Here is a 14,310-nt window from a genome sequence, read left to right on the forward strand (position 1 = left end):
GCCACCCATGATACTCAGCAGGCACTAGACAACAGGAAATGAGAAAGGACTCCTGCATCAGTTAATACCAGCTGCTGTATCAGAGGAAACACCAGGCTCAGTTGCTTAACATAATAGTTCATTCGTAAGGAATGTTCACACTGGTTGATCCTGATACAGCAAGATGGAACGCTTCTCCAAATGGCCACTAAGGGACACAGGCTCCTTTCCTTACTGATTATTTCATTTTTAATATATAGCTTAGGAGGACTCTGAGAAGTGAAAAGAACACAGAAGAGCATATATGGGAGGTTTTAAGGGTCAGGCCCACTCTTTTCCATCAGCCAGAGATGAGTGGTCTGGCCTTAACTAACTACAAAGGAGACTGGAAAATGAAGCTTAGTACGTATCCAGGAGGAAAAGAAAATGGGTTAAATTTCCAACTAGGCATTCTCTTTCCCAGATTTGTTATTTAAATTGGCTATAGAGCTAATCTAAAAGAACTAATCAGATTTGCTCACACAGATATTCATGCACAAAGATGTTCATTGCTGTTCTTACAAGTCAATATTTAGAATCAGATGTCTAGCAATAATGGATTGAAGACTATGTAGTCTATTCACACAAAGGCATACTACACAGCTGCCGAAAATTGTGTGGTGGAAGAATGTTTTGGTTCCACAGTTATTATGGTGCTTTATTAAATCATCACAGTACTTTATTAAGTCATTGTGATGCTTTATTAAGTCACCATGGCACTTTATTAAATAATCATGATACTTTATTTTTAAGTTGTCATGGTGCTGTGTTAAGTCATAATGGTACTTTCTTAAGTAATCTGGTGATTTTTATCATGTATTAAGTGCTTTCTAATTGTACTCCCAGGCAGCACCAGGGTTTCTGTGAACCAAGAATAAAGAACAAAAAGACATTATCTATTTTCATTTAAGTATTCTACCACTTAGAATCATGCACAACATATTTGTTTTCAATGTAACACTGTAAAATAGTCTCTCTGTATTTCTAGGAACACATTTCCTCAAAAGCAAAGTCTGTGATTGTATTATACTGCAGATTTTTTTGGCCACTATTTAATTCACTTCTTATCTCCCTGGCTCAACATCTGACTCCCACCCTGAACCACAGCATCCCAGGGCAGAGGCTGTGTCAGGCTTGTTTACTGTTCCATACACAGTGTGGGACCCAGAGTAGGCATTTGGTAAATATTTATTGACTCCAGTTGAATTGAACAGGGTGATGTCAGATGCAAAAACAGGAGTGAGAAAAGAAGGAAAAAAAGCGAACACATAGGGTGGAGGCAGTTCATGTACACACGTAAAAGACTGCAGGACATCTCAGCACAATAGCATCCTGCCACGTTCTTATAATCAGAATTTCCTCTATTTTCCATTTCTTTTATAGTGAATCATTTGCATAATCATTTTCAGCTATCATTTGCAGTCAAGATTAAAAGAAAAAAAGGCATTTTTTTGAAAGGCTGATAGAGGGACCAAAAGAGTGATTCTGATGTTGTGCCTTGGGGAAGGAGTTCAAGAGGAAGGGTAGACACAAGGCCTCCTGGTAGAGATGCACAGGGTTGGGGAGCTGCTTCGCTCATCTGTGCTCAGACCTTGCATGAGAACAGGGTTAGAGTCCAGACTGGAGTGGGGAGCCAGAGGCAGGGGAGTATAGGAGGTCTGACTCCTCATCCTCAGTCGTCATTTCTTTCCTCTAAAGGCAGGATGTGAGCCTGTCTTTTCCCTGTGTTGACAGCCGTAGTATAGCTATTTCCCCAAATTGAAACATTTCTCTGCAGTGAGGAGGGTGGTTCATAAGATGCAAGAAGCTGGGGAAGTTAGAAGGTTCAGGAAGCTCAGAAAGTTACAGGACTCAGGAAGCCTTTCTCCTGGCTATATAAGCAGTGAACAATTGCTGGGAGAAAGGAGACTCTTTAGTAGAGCTGCCTTCAAGTTGGGCAGGGGGATCCAGGGATCAGCTTTCTTATTAGCTGGGGTAGGATATTTTGATGATGCAGCTGCGTAAGTCATTGATGTTGCTATAAGTAACCCTTTCCTGTGAATAACCCCAAGAAACTCATTGGGTCACCAAACTAGTCTTGGGTGGAATAATTTCTTTGGCCTATTACCCTGTTGTGGGACAGATAAGGTGACACCAGGAGATGCAGGAAGCAGGTTTATTTAGGCTGCAGCCTGGTCCAGAGGACTTAAGTCTCAAAGTCTGGACCCCCAAGGGAAATAGTACATATCTTTTATATCTTAGGCATTAGGTTATAGTGAGAAGGAAACTTATATACAGTCTCAAAATTGGGCAAATTATTATAAATTTAGAAAATAAAACAAATGTAAAAAAAATCCTCTGAAAACCATTGCAGAAGTCTCTGAGATGAACAGAATTGAGGAAGGTTCATCAGGACACAAGGCCAGTGGTTCTAGCTAGCTGTGTTAGCCTTCTAGCCACAAACTCAGAGGACTTAAGTCTCAAAGTCTGGACCTTGAAAGGGGGAAGTATTCATCTTTTATACTTTAGGCAGTGAGTTATAATGAAAGGGAAGCTTACATATTGATTATCAGTACAGTCTCAAAATTAGGCAAATTGTTATAAATTTAGAAAGAAAACAAATGTTAAAAAATCCTCTGTCTGAAAATCATTGCAGAAGTCTCCATTTGAGACAAACAGAATTGAGGAAGCTTCATCAGGACACAAGGCTAGAGGTTCTAGCTAGCTGTGCTAGCATTCTTACCACAAACTTGTCAGCTTAGGTTTGCTGACAGAGACAGAGGGAGAAAACAAGGATTAAAATCCATTTTTTCTTTAAATATTCCATTTAGCTACATCAACCCTATTTGGGGCAAACAGATATTTGTTTATATCTACCCAGGGAAAGGAGAGCCTTTGGGGTGATAGGTGGGTCGGGGAGATAGGCAGGTTGCCATCATAGCCTAGGCAGTCGGTTCTGTAATCCTTCTGGGAGTTTCTCCATTCTTTTAAGGTGAAATATAAGATACCACTTAGATTTGAATTTCAGATAAACAATTACTTTAGGATAAATGCATCACAGATACCACACTCTAACATCACCAAATGAAAGGGCCAGGTTTTGGTGACACACTTTGTAAACAGTGGAGAGACATAGTCAGTACCCCAGTGCCCAGTCACATAAGCCTTCTGACTCTGCTGTTCATCTTTCCTTTCTTTTTGACCTCTGCCTCCTTCCCACAGGCCTGGTAACAGCACTGTCCCAACAGGGCTGCTTGGTGAGTCTTAGGGCTGTTGCTGTAGGATGTTTGTCCTTAGTGGGACAGACCAGACCCTCCAAATTCATGTCAGGGGCTTATCAAGGTCTTTCCCTCCTGGCTAGCCCCCTTTTAATTGTAGCCAACTCTGCTCTTTTCTGGGTTGCTGTCTCTCAAGGCTTGTCCTGCCTTGTTTTGTTTTTGAGATAGTGTTTCACACTGTAGTCAAGGCTGGTCTGGAACTCACTTTGTAGCCTCGACTGACCTCAAACTCATGACAGTCCTCCTGTCTCAGCCTCTCAGTGCTGGGATTACAGGCATGTGCCACTGCACCCAACTTCTAGGCTTGTCTCTCCTCAGCTTCAACAAAGTCGTGAGGCCCTAGATTTTCCCTGGTAATACATTTCCTAGACATTAAAAACACACACAAAGGCAATTCTGCCTTGAGTTGGTACAGAATGGGGCACAGTAAGGGAGCTGGGGAGGAAAGAGAGTAGAGTAGGGAGCAGGAAGAGAAAAATATTTCAGCCGGGGTGGAGGGGCAGATGGCCTTGAGCCCTGAGCCTCCATAGTGGGACACAGAAGCACTTAAATCCATGAGCAAACAGAAGCAGAGAGCAGAATAATCTTCCCAGCAAATGAGGCAAACGGGTTCAGAGCAGAGCAAAACACAGAGGACTGATACGGCTCCGGCAGATGATGCATTTGATAGGTGCAGGGTGAGCCTGTGTGCGTGGCTGGGTGTAATTGGAAGCAAGTCCCACTCTCCTAGGCCCTGTCTCTTTCACTTGTCAACAGAAAACCAAGTAATTCCTCTGTGCTGCTTGTTGGTTTTGAAAAACACATTTTCAGCGAAGGTTGGTGAATAAATCTTTCATAAATATGGAATTTTCCAGTTTTCAAAACATTAGGTTGAATCAAATGATATAGCCAATACCTCACTTTTTTGGACTTATGAAAACAGGAATCAAATATGCCTCAGCCATAAAACTAGGCAAATACACAGATACATGGAGGTACATAAACATACACCACTGTGCACTGACAATTGTTGTTATCAGGGGCTGGTACCCTGACTTAGTGTGGCCAGCCTTGTCACAGACAACTACTGTGGCTAAGTTGGGAATAGATCATCTGCAGTTTTTCTCAGGATTTTAAAATGGCATTAAAGAAGTTTGTGCTATCTCTTGCTTGCTCAGTTTCCTTTTCCAGAGAATCTACTCTGTTTCTGTTTTCTTTAGAGGATTCCTCCCCAAGTTTTGGTGGCACCCCAGCCACCCTTGGCAAACCCCAGGAAGTCAAGGCAGAGTCATGCTGGGGTCAAGTTCTTTCTACTACAAACTCTAAAACGTCAGTTACACCTTGAATTATTTAGAACATCACTGTTGGTAATTTATATATTAGCTGTAACTGCCTGTGGGATGCTTAAGCCTTCTGGTTGTCAATAGTGCTTTTTAACTATTCTCCTGTGCTTGTGGCCCTGTGTCCTAGTTTTTGTTAAAATACTCTGACAAATGTAACTTAGGGGAGAAAGAGCTTATTTGGCTCAAAATTCCAGGTTACAGTCCATCGTGTGGGGAAGTCAAGGCAACAGGAGCTTGGAGCAGCTGGTCACATCATACCCACAGTCATGGGTGGAGAGAAATGAATACATGCATGTTCACTCTTTTGTTAATTTTTATTTATTTTTATTTTATGTGTATGAGTGTTTTACCTGCATGTATGTAAGTGCCTATGTGTGCAATGCCCACAGAGGCCAAAACAGGGCATCAGATCCCCTGGAATTGGAGTTACAGATAGTTGTTAGCCACCATGTAGATGCTGGGAACTGAACCCAGGTTCTTTGCAAGAGCAGCCAGTACTTTTAACGGCTGAGCCATCTCTCCAGCCTCCATGGTCACTTTCTTGCTTGTGCTCAGCTCAGTCTCTCCACTCTTATACAGTTTAGGACCCCTGACTAGGGAAAGGTGCTGCTCACAGGGGGCTGGGTCTTTCTACATCAGTTAAGACAGTCCCCACATGCCCACAAGCCAACCCAACATAGAAAATCCCTCATTGAGACTCTCTTCCCAGTTGGTTTTAGTTTGTGTCATGTTGACAACTAAAATTAACCATCCCCACTCTGTGATCTCCAGATGTCCATATGGGTAAGAAGTAGAAAAGAAAGAGGCTAGATGTCCCTAAGGGTATAGACTCATGTGCAAGCTGGATTTTAGGAAGGAAAAGAAGAATCAGAGCCCACAGAAAGCATGGGACTGGGGAGATAGCACAGTTGATAAAGTGTTTGCTATGCAAGCATGCGGACCTGAGATTGGATCCCCAGAATTCATGTAAAAAGCTGTGCGCAGTGGTGCATGTCTGTATTCCTAGGGCTGGGAAGGCAGAGACAGGAGGATCTCAGGGGCTTGCTTGGTCAGCTAGTCTAGCTAAATTGGTGGGCTCCAGGTTCAGTGAGAGATCCTGTCTCAAAAGATTGGGTGGAAAGTGGTGGAGGAAGACGTGCAATGTCAACTTCTTGCCTTCACATGCACATGTACATATATGAACACACACACACACACACACACACACACGCACACACTCTCACACTTCACAGAAGGCAGCACAGTGTTACTAATATGGAGAATAGAATGATCTGGCAAAGCTCAGAATCTAGGAGTGTGTGTGAGTACTCCTGTCAGCAAGCAGTCTGATGGTTTAAGGTAGTTTAAAAAAACTGTCTTACCCTGGTTTCTTTCATTTGCTAGCTATGTGACCCCAGGCAAGTTACCTAGGCTTTCTGAGCCTCCGTTTCTTCACCTATAAAATTCTTGCCTCATGAGGCAGCACTGGACATTTGATGAAACGAGGTTAAGTGGTAGCAGGTATTAACCTGTAAACCTGTTGAAAATGGTGTCTGAGGATGGTGAGAATGCTCTACCTGGGGGACAGTTAAGATAGGAAGGAGGTATTAGCCTTTGGGAACCTGACACTCAGGGAGTGATCCCCGTAGCTTAGGGATGAAGAAGAATAAACAGCAGTTCTGGGTAGGTGGACAGGAAGGTAGCAGGGTTGCTAGGGAACCAGCTTCAGGCCTGCAGGGATGAAGGATGAGAGGCAGGATGCCAATGTACATCTAGGTTTCCCTGAGCTTCTGACTGCTGGGGATTAACTAACACAGCCACCACCATTGTGTGCCATCAGTCTTCTCTTCCCTCTAGGACTCTGGAAAAAGAGGCCACAGGGGTATTTTCCTTATAGACTATTCTCCAAGGGCTTAGGGACAGTATGTCATGTTGTGGTGTGTTCCAAGCAATGACTACCACACATTTTAGAAATCATAATTCATGATGTACTGCAACAGTGGTTTGGGTATAAAGTTCAATAGTCATCAATATTGAAATCTCACATTACACATTAATACAGTTATAGAATGAATCATATAATATAACCTGTCATCTTCTAATAGATGTGCCTGTTGACACTTCCTTTGTCTTCTTGCAGTGAATGAATCTTACAACACAAGCAACAGAACACAACTCAGACCTCAAAGAAGCTTTAACAAAAGGAAGATGATTTCTTGGCATGATCATTGGAGATCCCATTAGGCAATGGGCAGCTAATTTTAGAGCTCTGGGCTCGTTTCTCTCTCTCTCTCTCTCTCCCTCTCCCTCCCTCCACATGATGGTCCAAATGGTCACTATTCTCTTATACCTGCATCTTCTTGTTCAGCAAGCCTTCATTGGTTCATGTTTGGCCATGTGCCCATTTTTAACCACTCAGGAGGATGAATATATTGCCTGACCTTTTGAAGGGAGTGGGTAGACTTGGCCTCCTCTCTGTACCACAGAGAATACATTCTTTGTTAGAAGGTAAGAGTGGGTGTTGGAGGATGACAATAATGAACACCCCCCACCGTACTTTAATGTTAATCGTCTACTTTCAGCTAGTTTTACAAAGTGTAACTGTCTTGTTCACTACAGTATCTTGAGCACAGTGTTGAGACATTGTGTGTGTGTGTGTGTGTGTGTGTGTGTGTGTGTGTGTGTGTATTCCCATTGACAAAGAAATGCATTAGCTATTTTTGCAAGTTACCTGGCAAATTCTACTTCTGTAGTGGACTTCCTGGTGTTTATAGGGATGATAATGTTTTTTAAAAATTGAGGTGAAATTCATACAACTAAAATTAACTATGTACCTCACACAATTCAATAGTATTTGGTGCATTCACACTATTTTGGAATTGGCGTGTGTATCAGGTTCCAAAATGTTTTCATCATCTCAGAGAAAATTCTAAAGCTCTTAAGCAGTCGCCTTTATTTCTCGCTCCCTTATCTCCAGGTAACCAGCAGTATGTTTTCTGTCTTTATGGACTGACCTACTCTGGATATTTCATATAGCATACTATTCTTTAGCAAAAACAACTAAATTCATTGAAGTTTTTTTTGCATTTACCAATAAGTCTCCAAATTACTCCTAATATTTGGTTGCAAACAACATAAACCAACTTGAGCTAGCTTAACAGAGAAAAAGAGTGTTATTGATTTGCCTGAGTTTCTTCCAGAAGCTACACTAAATTGGGGGTCTGGTGCCAGGGTTTGAAGACTTACAAGAATTCAGTCTCTTGTTTCTGCTTGTTTCTACCTCATTCCAGTTACTTTTTTTTTTTTGGCTCAGACAGGATTTCCTAGCTTTTCAGAACACGGGGCAGAGAAGTGCCTTCTCCCTAATCAGCAGAACAACAGTGTCTCTCCATTTTTCCCACATTCACAGGCTAACTGGCTCCTAGTCCCACTTCCCAACTCTGGGACAGTGAATCAATTGTACCAGCTTGACTGGTGTCCACCCCAACTCTGTACTATGGTGTCAGGGCAGTGCCCTCTTGTATGCTGATGAAGAAGCTTTATGGAGAGCAGAGGGTGACGTGGCTCTTAGCCAGCAGGGAGTGGACCAGCAGCGATTCCAAGCCTGGGGCATCTCCTCTGGAGACCTGCCTGTTGTTCATAAGCCAGAGGCCTGCTCTGGTCTCCCTGAGTGTGGCTGTTATTGATTTTGCTTTAGAGGATTTCATGGCCCTTCTTGAGATAATAAAAAGGACTAACATAAAATTCTTCCAAACAAAATCAATTGCTTTCCTTTTCCCTGCACACAGAGGCAATCTACTATTCCTGAGTGAGCAAACTCCTGAAGCATGGAGCCTGGGCCCAAGTGAGGCAGGTGGTATAGTTTGGAGGACACTATTTGGAGTCACATAGATCTGAGTCTCATGTCCCTCCTAGATCTTTGCCCCAGTTCTTTTGCTTTTAATATTTTATTTATTATTTTTATTTTGTGTGTATGAATGTATTGCCTGCATGTATGTGAGTGCACCCATGTCATGTAATGCCCATGGAGGTCAGAAGAAGGTGTCAGATCCCCTAGAACTAGAGTTACAGACAGTTGTTAGCTGCCATGTGGGTGCTGGGACTCGAACCCAGGTCTTATGCAAGAACAAACGGTTGATTCCCCTGGAACTGGAGTTAAGGATGGTTCATAGCTGCCATGTGGTGCTGGGAATCGAACCTGGGTCCTCTGCAAGAGTAGTCAGTGCTCTTAACTTCTGAGCCACCTCTCCAGCCCCTGCCCCAGTTCTTGACTCTGAAAGTTTTCTACTCTCCTGACAGAAGTCTTTGAAGTTGGATGACTTCAGAGTCCCAGAGGAGAGGGGTTAAGGTATGGTAGTGACAGTTTAATGGTAGGGACTCCTATCTGCTCCATTCACAAAAGGCATCTTTTGGGAAGTGATCAGGAGAATGATTTTAGGATTTTAGGTGGTCTATAGTATCTAGCTGCTGCAGGCTGTGTTGACAGTTAAGCAGAAGAGCTCTTTTCTGGGAGAGCATGCAACGTGGTCAGTCATTTGCTCTGGGTCCTTGGACCTTCCACATGCCTCTTGGACTACACTATTGCATGGTTGCATACTCATATGTGTTCTGGGTGACAGACTGCTGAGTGCTGGGTGAGAAGTTTGGCACTGTGTGAGGAGACAGCTGTGGAGCTAGAGATGGGAGCACCCAGCTTGCTCCTGGCACATTTTATTTTGAGCTGGGAGTTTGGACCAATTATTTTTATCTCCATGAGCTTTAACTTCTTGGCCTATAACATAGGGAAATAGCTCTGTTCTTTCTCTCCTAGGTAAGACTAACAAGAAGAGGACTGACATAATAAGTTGAAAATGCTTGTGAGGGGTCTAGAGAGATGGTGCTCTTGCAGAGGACTGGGTTTGAATCCCAGCACCCACATGGTGGTTAACAACTATCTATAACTCCAGTTTCAGGGGATTCAGTGCCCTCTTCTGACCTCAGTGGGCATTGCACAACATGGGTGCACTTACATACATGCAGGCAATATCCTCATGCACATAAAAATAAAAATAATAAAATATTAAAATTCTTGTGAGCAGTAGGGTGTTCCCCCCCACTCTCTCCCTGTCTTCAGATATGAAAGGTATCCTGGTCATCACAAACTTGACTGCTACTTGATTATTATAGTTAATAATAACAACGATCCATGAACATACATACCATCAGACTTTGGGGTGAAAGAAAGGATTCTGAGAGGAACTGTGGAGCGCTAAGGGAAGGTTCTTTACTTTGTTACACACTTTATATGTGGTGGCCTAGTAGGAAGTAGAAGGTCAGGCTTTAACCTTGTCTATACCCATGCAAACTCAAATTCCTTAATAATTTTGAATTCTATTCTGTGGAACCTCAGATTGTTCATGGGGACTCTGAGCTCCTACAGCTGTTTGATGATCGCTGTTAAGGAAGGCTTGGAGAGTTTCAGTGATATCACCTGATACCCCTTTCTCACCTGGAGGAGTTTGCACTCACATCCACCTCTGGCTCAGTGCTGTCCTTGCTTACTTGGTTATTCCCATATACAAACACCCAGAAATGCCCGTTAACACCATGCTCAGAAACAGCCTCTGAGACCCTTCCTTCTCCCTTTCCTGGGTTTGATGATCAGCTGTGCTGGCTCCAAGTTGCTTTGGCAGTGTGGGGAGATGCTTGTCCTTGCGAAGTTCAGGAGTAATTAACATGGTGAGGGGGAGGAGAGCGATTTGGGTGTCATCATTTGGCAGCTTTGCCCCTTGAGAATACCTTGTGGTTGGGGAAATGACCCTTGAGGCTTGCTGTAGCATTTTTCTCTGAATAAATGACAAACATTCATCATATAATATATCCCTTGCAACATTTCAACCTGTCATTAATGACCTTATTGGAAAGAACATTTGATTTAAGATTTAAACCTTTCACGACAACCTCTTTTAGCTTGGATACATACATTTGAAACAAAATTAATATGGTTTTAGCCTGCGGTCAAGTAGTAAATCCATGACTTTTCTGGGTTTAAGAGTCAGAAATCTCTTCCCTCCTCCTTTAGTTTTTTTTAAAAAATATTTTATTTATTATTTCTATGTGTATGTATGTATTGCCTGCATGTAGGTAAGTGCACCTGTGTTGTGCAATGCCTGCAGAGGACAGAAGAGGCTGTTGGATCTCCTGGACCTGGAGTTATGGACAGTTGTTAGCTGCCATGTGGGTGCTGGGATTCAAACCTGGGTCTTCTGCAAGAACAGCTAGTGTTCTTAACCACTGAGCCATCTCTCCAGCCCTAGTTTTTTTTTTTTTTAAAGCAAATGTGCTTAACTCAACTCTAGTTAGGTCCTAGAAATATATTTGAATGATTTCATCCATTTTTAGATGGAATGTTCTCTGAGGTATCAGAAGAATTATTATCCTATTTTAGGACTCAAGGTTGGAGCAACAAGTGTCTGTTATTCTCTCTGATAGCTGAACATCAGATCCTGGACAGATGGTCTTGTGGCTGCGAAAATGGTTTAAGTCAGGAGAGAAGACAATGAATATTGTAATGACACGTGACAGCATTGGTAATGCTCGGGACACAGCTGCTGCCACCATTTGAACCTTTATTTTAGCTCATGTCTGTCTGCAGCTCTTTAGTTCACACATACGGGCTAAAATCTATGATGGGAAAGATGTAGCCTTGACCTTGGAGCCTTAGGATGCTCAAGTATATGGAGTAGTTTCCTAGATTGGAACATTTGAGGGTTCAGGCACAAGAACACTGACTTCCTTTGCTTTTACACCTGCCTGAACAATCATGGAGAACGTGGCTGCCTCTGAGCTCCTGTCAGCTTTCCAAGGAGGTCCCTGGCACTTAGGGCAGTGGCTGGCAAAAGTGTCTTCCCTGAGAAAGGAACTTGCCCTGCTCCCCCCTTTTTTTTTTTCAAAAACAGTTTTTTTATTTTTGGTTTTGACTAGTGAGATGGTTCAGGGGCTTAGAGGTACTTGGTGCCAACCCTGATAACCTGAGTTTGATCTCTGGAACCCACATGGTGGGAGGAGGAAGACTGATTAGCAACAAAAGTTTTCCTCTGACTTCCATACACATGCTATGGCACGAGCATGTTCCCCTGCCCAACTAACTAGCTAACTAATTAACTAATAAACATAAATTAAAATAATTTTTTGAAGTCAGATCTCATGTAGGCCAGTTAGCCTCAAACTTGTTTTGTAGTCAAGGATAACCTTTAACTCCTGATCCTCCTGCCTCTACCTCTTAAGAGATGGGATTAATTATGCCATGCCCAGTTTATGCCATGCTGGAGCTCAAACCTAGGGCTTTATGCATACTGGGAAAGTATTCTACCAACTGAGCTACATCTCCAGACCTTGGCCCCTTACTGAATGGAGAAAGTCCCTACCCTTATACTGTAATTTGCTAGGTTCCTTGCCAGGTGCCATTGCAGGTGCTGAATATGCAATAGTGGCTAAGACAGACATGGTCCCTGGGTGCAGGGTCCCTGAGCCCCTACATACAATGGAGGACATTGGTAACTCAACAGGAAGTTGCTAGTATCTTCATAAATGCTGAGAGGGGGAAGCACAAGGTCTTGTAGGAATATATGACAGGAGATTTTGCCTTGTCTGGGGTTCTGAGAGGTCTTAGGGAGGAGGTGACCTCTGTGCTGAGGCCTGTCCTATACAAGTTTCATCAGCAGCCTGGGATGTAGGCTATAAGGCTGGATAGGCTTTTGCTCACACAATCTTGCATAGATGCACAAGGTGCTACTTGTGCCTGCTGTTCTAAGAAACCCATCTTTCCAGGGTTGTGGTCAATGCCAATCTTTCCAAAGTTTTCTTTCCAAAACTATCTGTTGTACTTCTTCTTGTAGGCCAAAGTCCCTATGCTCCAGGAGGCCTCAATTTCTCTCTCTGCACACAGATCATTAGGGAGTGATCTTACCACCTCTTCAGATTTCTCTGACATGCCTAAATTCTAGGGCTCCCTCAGAGTGGCCACTCAGATGGGGACTCCACCCGAGATGGAGAGAATGTATACATCTGAGAGCTCCCAGTAGTTCAATAGGCTGTGGGAAGAAGAAAATACTCCCACAAATTCATCAGGGGCAGAGGCTGGTACTGAGCAGAGCTCTGAGCATTCTTTGGGGTTATAGCGACGCCTATGGACTGGCTGGACATGAGAGATATATCCAGAGATGTGTAGCTTTGGAGTCCCAGCATGCTGACCTCAGGCGGGGCACAGATGCTGAGGCTAGGTTGCCATTCTAGTGAGGCCTTGGGGTTGCAGTGACTTTTCAGTATGAAGACTAGCCCAGCTTTCCCATCTTAACCAGGAGGCATTTTTCTCATGGTGTTAGTGGCTGTGTTTCAGGTCAGAACTTTCTTTGCTTTGTGCGTATTCCATTGACTGAGGAGTCTTCCCAAGGATCCCTCCTAAAGGGCTTTGTGTCTGTAGCCTCCATCCCGTCACTGGACCGTTGCTCCCTTCCCGTTGTTGTGGACTCCAAGATGTTGGTTCATCCTCTGATACCAGTCACATTCTCATCTTGGAAACTGACTAATGTGCCCTTGCTCAGAATCCAGCCCACCCCAGGCCAATGCCTCCCTTTGAGCCTCGAGCCCTATCTTAAGCATGGAGTCTTTGTTCTGGAAAGCAGTAGACAGGCACGTGAAGGGAGAGATGGACTATGAAGAGATGCTGTTGGTGGCCAGAAGGTATGAACCTGTGTCAAAACCCAGGCTGGAGTGAGACTGGCAAGTGGGGGAATTGGGAGAGGGGAGAGGAAGCCCAGCTTCCTGGGGTGCAGCTGTGGAGGAATGAGCTGCAAGCAGGCCCTTGGAGGACCCACCAGAAAGTTCTGTTGGGCTGTGTGAGACTAGCAGTCGTGACCATCCATCTACTCAGGTGGTCAGGAAGTATGAATTTCATTTTTCTATGTGAATTTAGTATTTATTTCGAGCTCTTATTAACCTAGATGTGAGGGGCTTAATAGTCTTCAGGGGACTCCCTCTCTTTGTGGTGATACAGATTCTGGGAGTCTTCCTAAATGCAAAGGTCTGTTGTGGGAGCACTTGGTACTCTCCTTGCTGTCACTGCTGAGACATCTTTCTCTTCGTTTGAGTATTGGTCCATGAAGGACATACAGGACTAAGAGTCTTACAATAAGAAAGAGCAACCATGCCTCCCCTTCCCATCCTCCACTCTTCATTTCCCAGAGCCATCCCTTTCCATTTTTAAAAAGCCATTTCTCCAGGCCCATAAATAATATGTGTATATGGTTCTCTCTTGATGTCTTCACTTTAGACATTCTCTGTTTAACTCTTAGAATGGTAGATGAGAATTTTGTTTTGTCCAATCCTTTCAACTACCTTACCTTCCCAATCTAGTTGTATCACCTGTTTTGGTCAATATAGAAGCTTTCATTATTTTTTTAATTTTTAAATTTTATTTTATTTTTAATTTTTAAAAATTTAATAACCACTTGATTAGAAGCATCATTTCATTACAGCTTTAACTTATTCAGCAACACACTCCAGAGCAAGAGTACATCTCTTTCACAGCTGGCTGTAAGTTTCTAGGTTCACAGTTGAATTGATAACAGTTATACAATATTGAACTCAGTGTAAGCCCTGTAAGACATAAAATTGAATGAGTTTTTAACCTTTAAAAAAGATCTCCATTTCATTTTAGAATATATTGTTCCTTGCAGAAAGACTCATTGTTTTTG

This window comes from Nannospalax galili, unplaced genomic scaffold (assembly GCF_000622305.1).
Source record: "Nannospalax galili isolate Female #2095 unplaced genomic scaffold, S.galili_v1.0 scaffold95, whole genome shotgun sequence".
NCBI lineage: Eukaryota > Metazoa > Chordata > Mammalia > Rodentia > Spalacidae > Nannospalax > Nannospalax galili.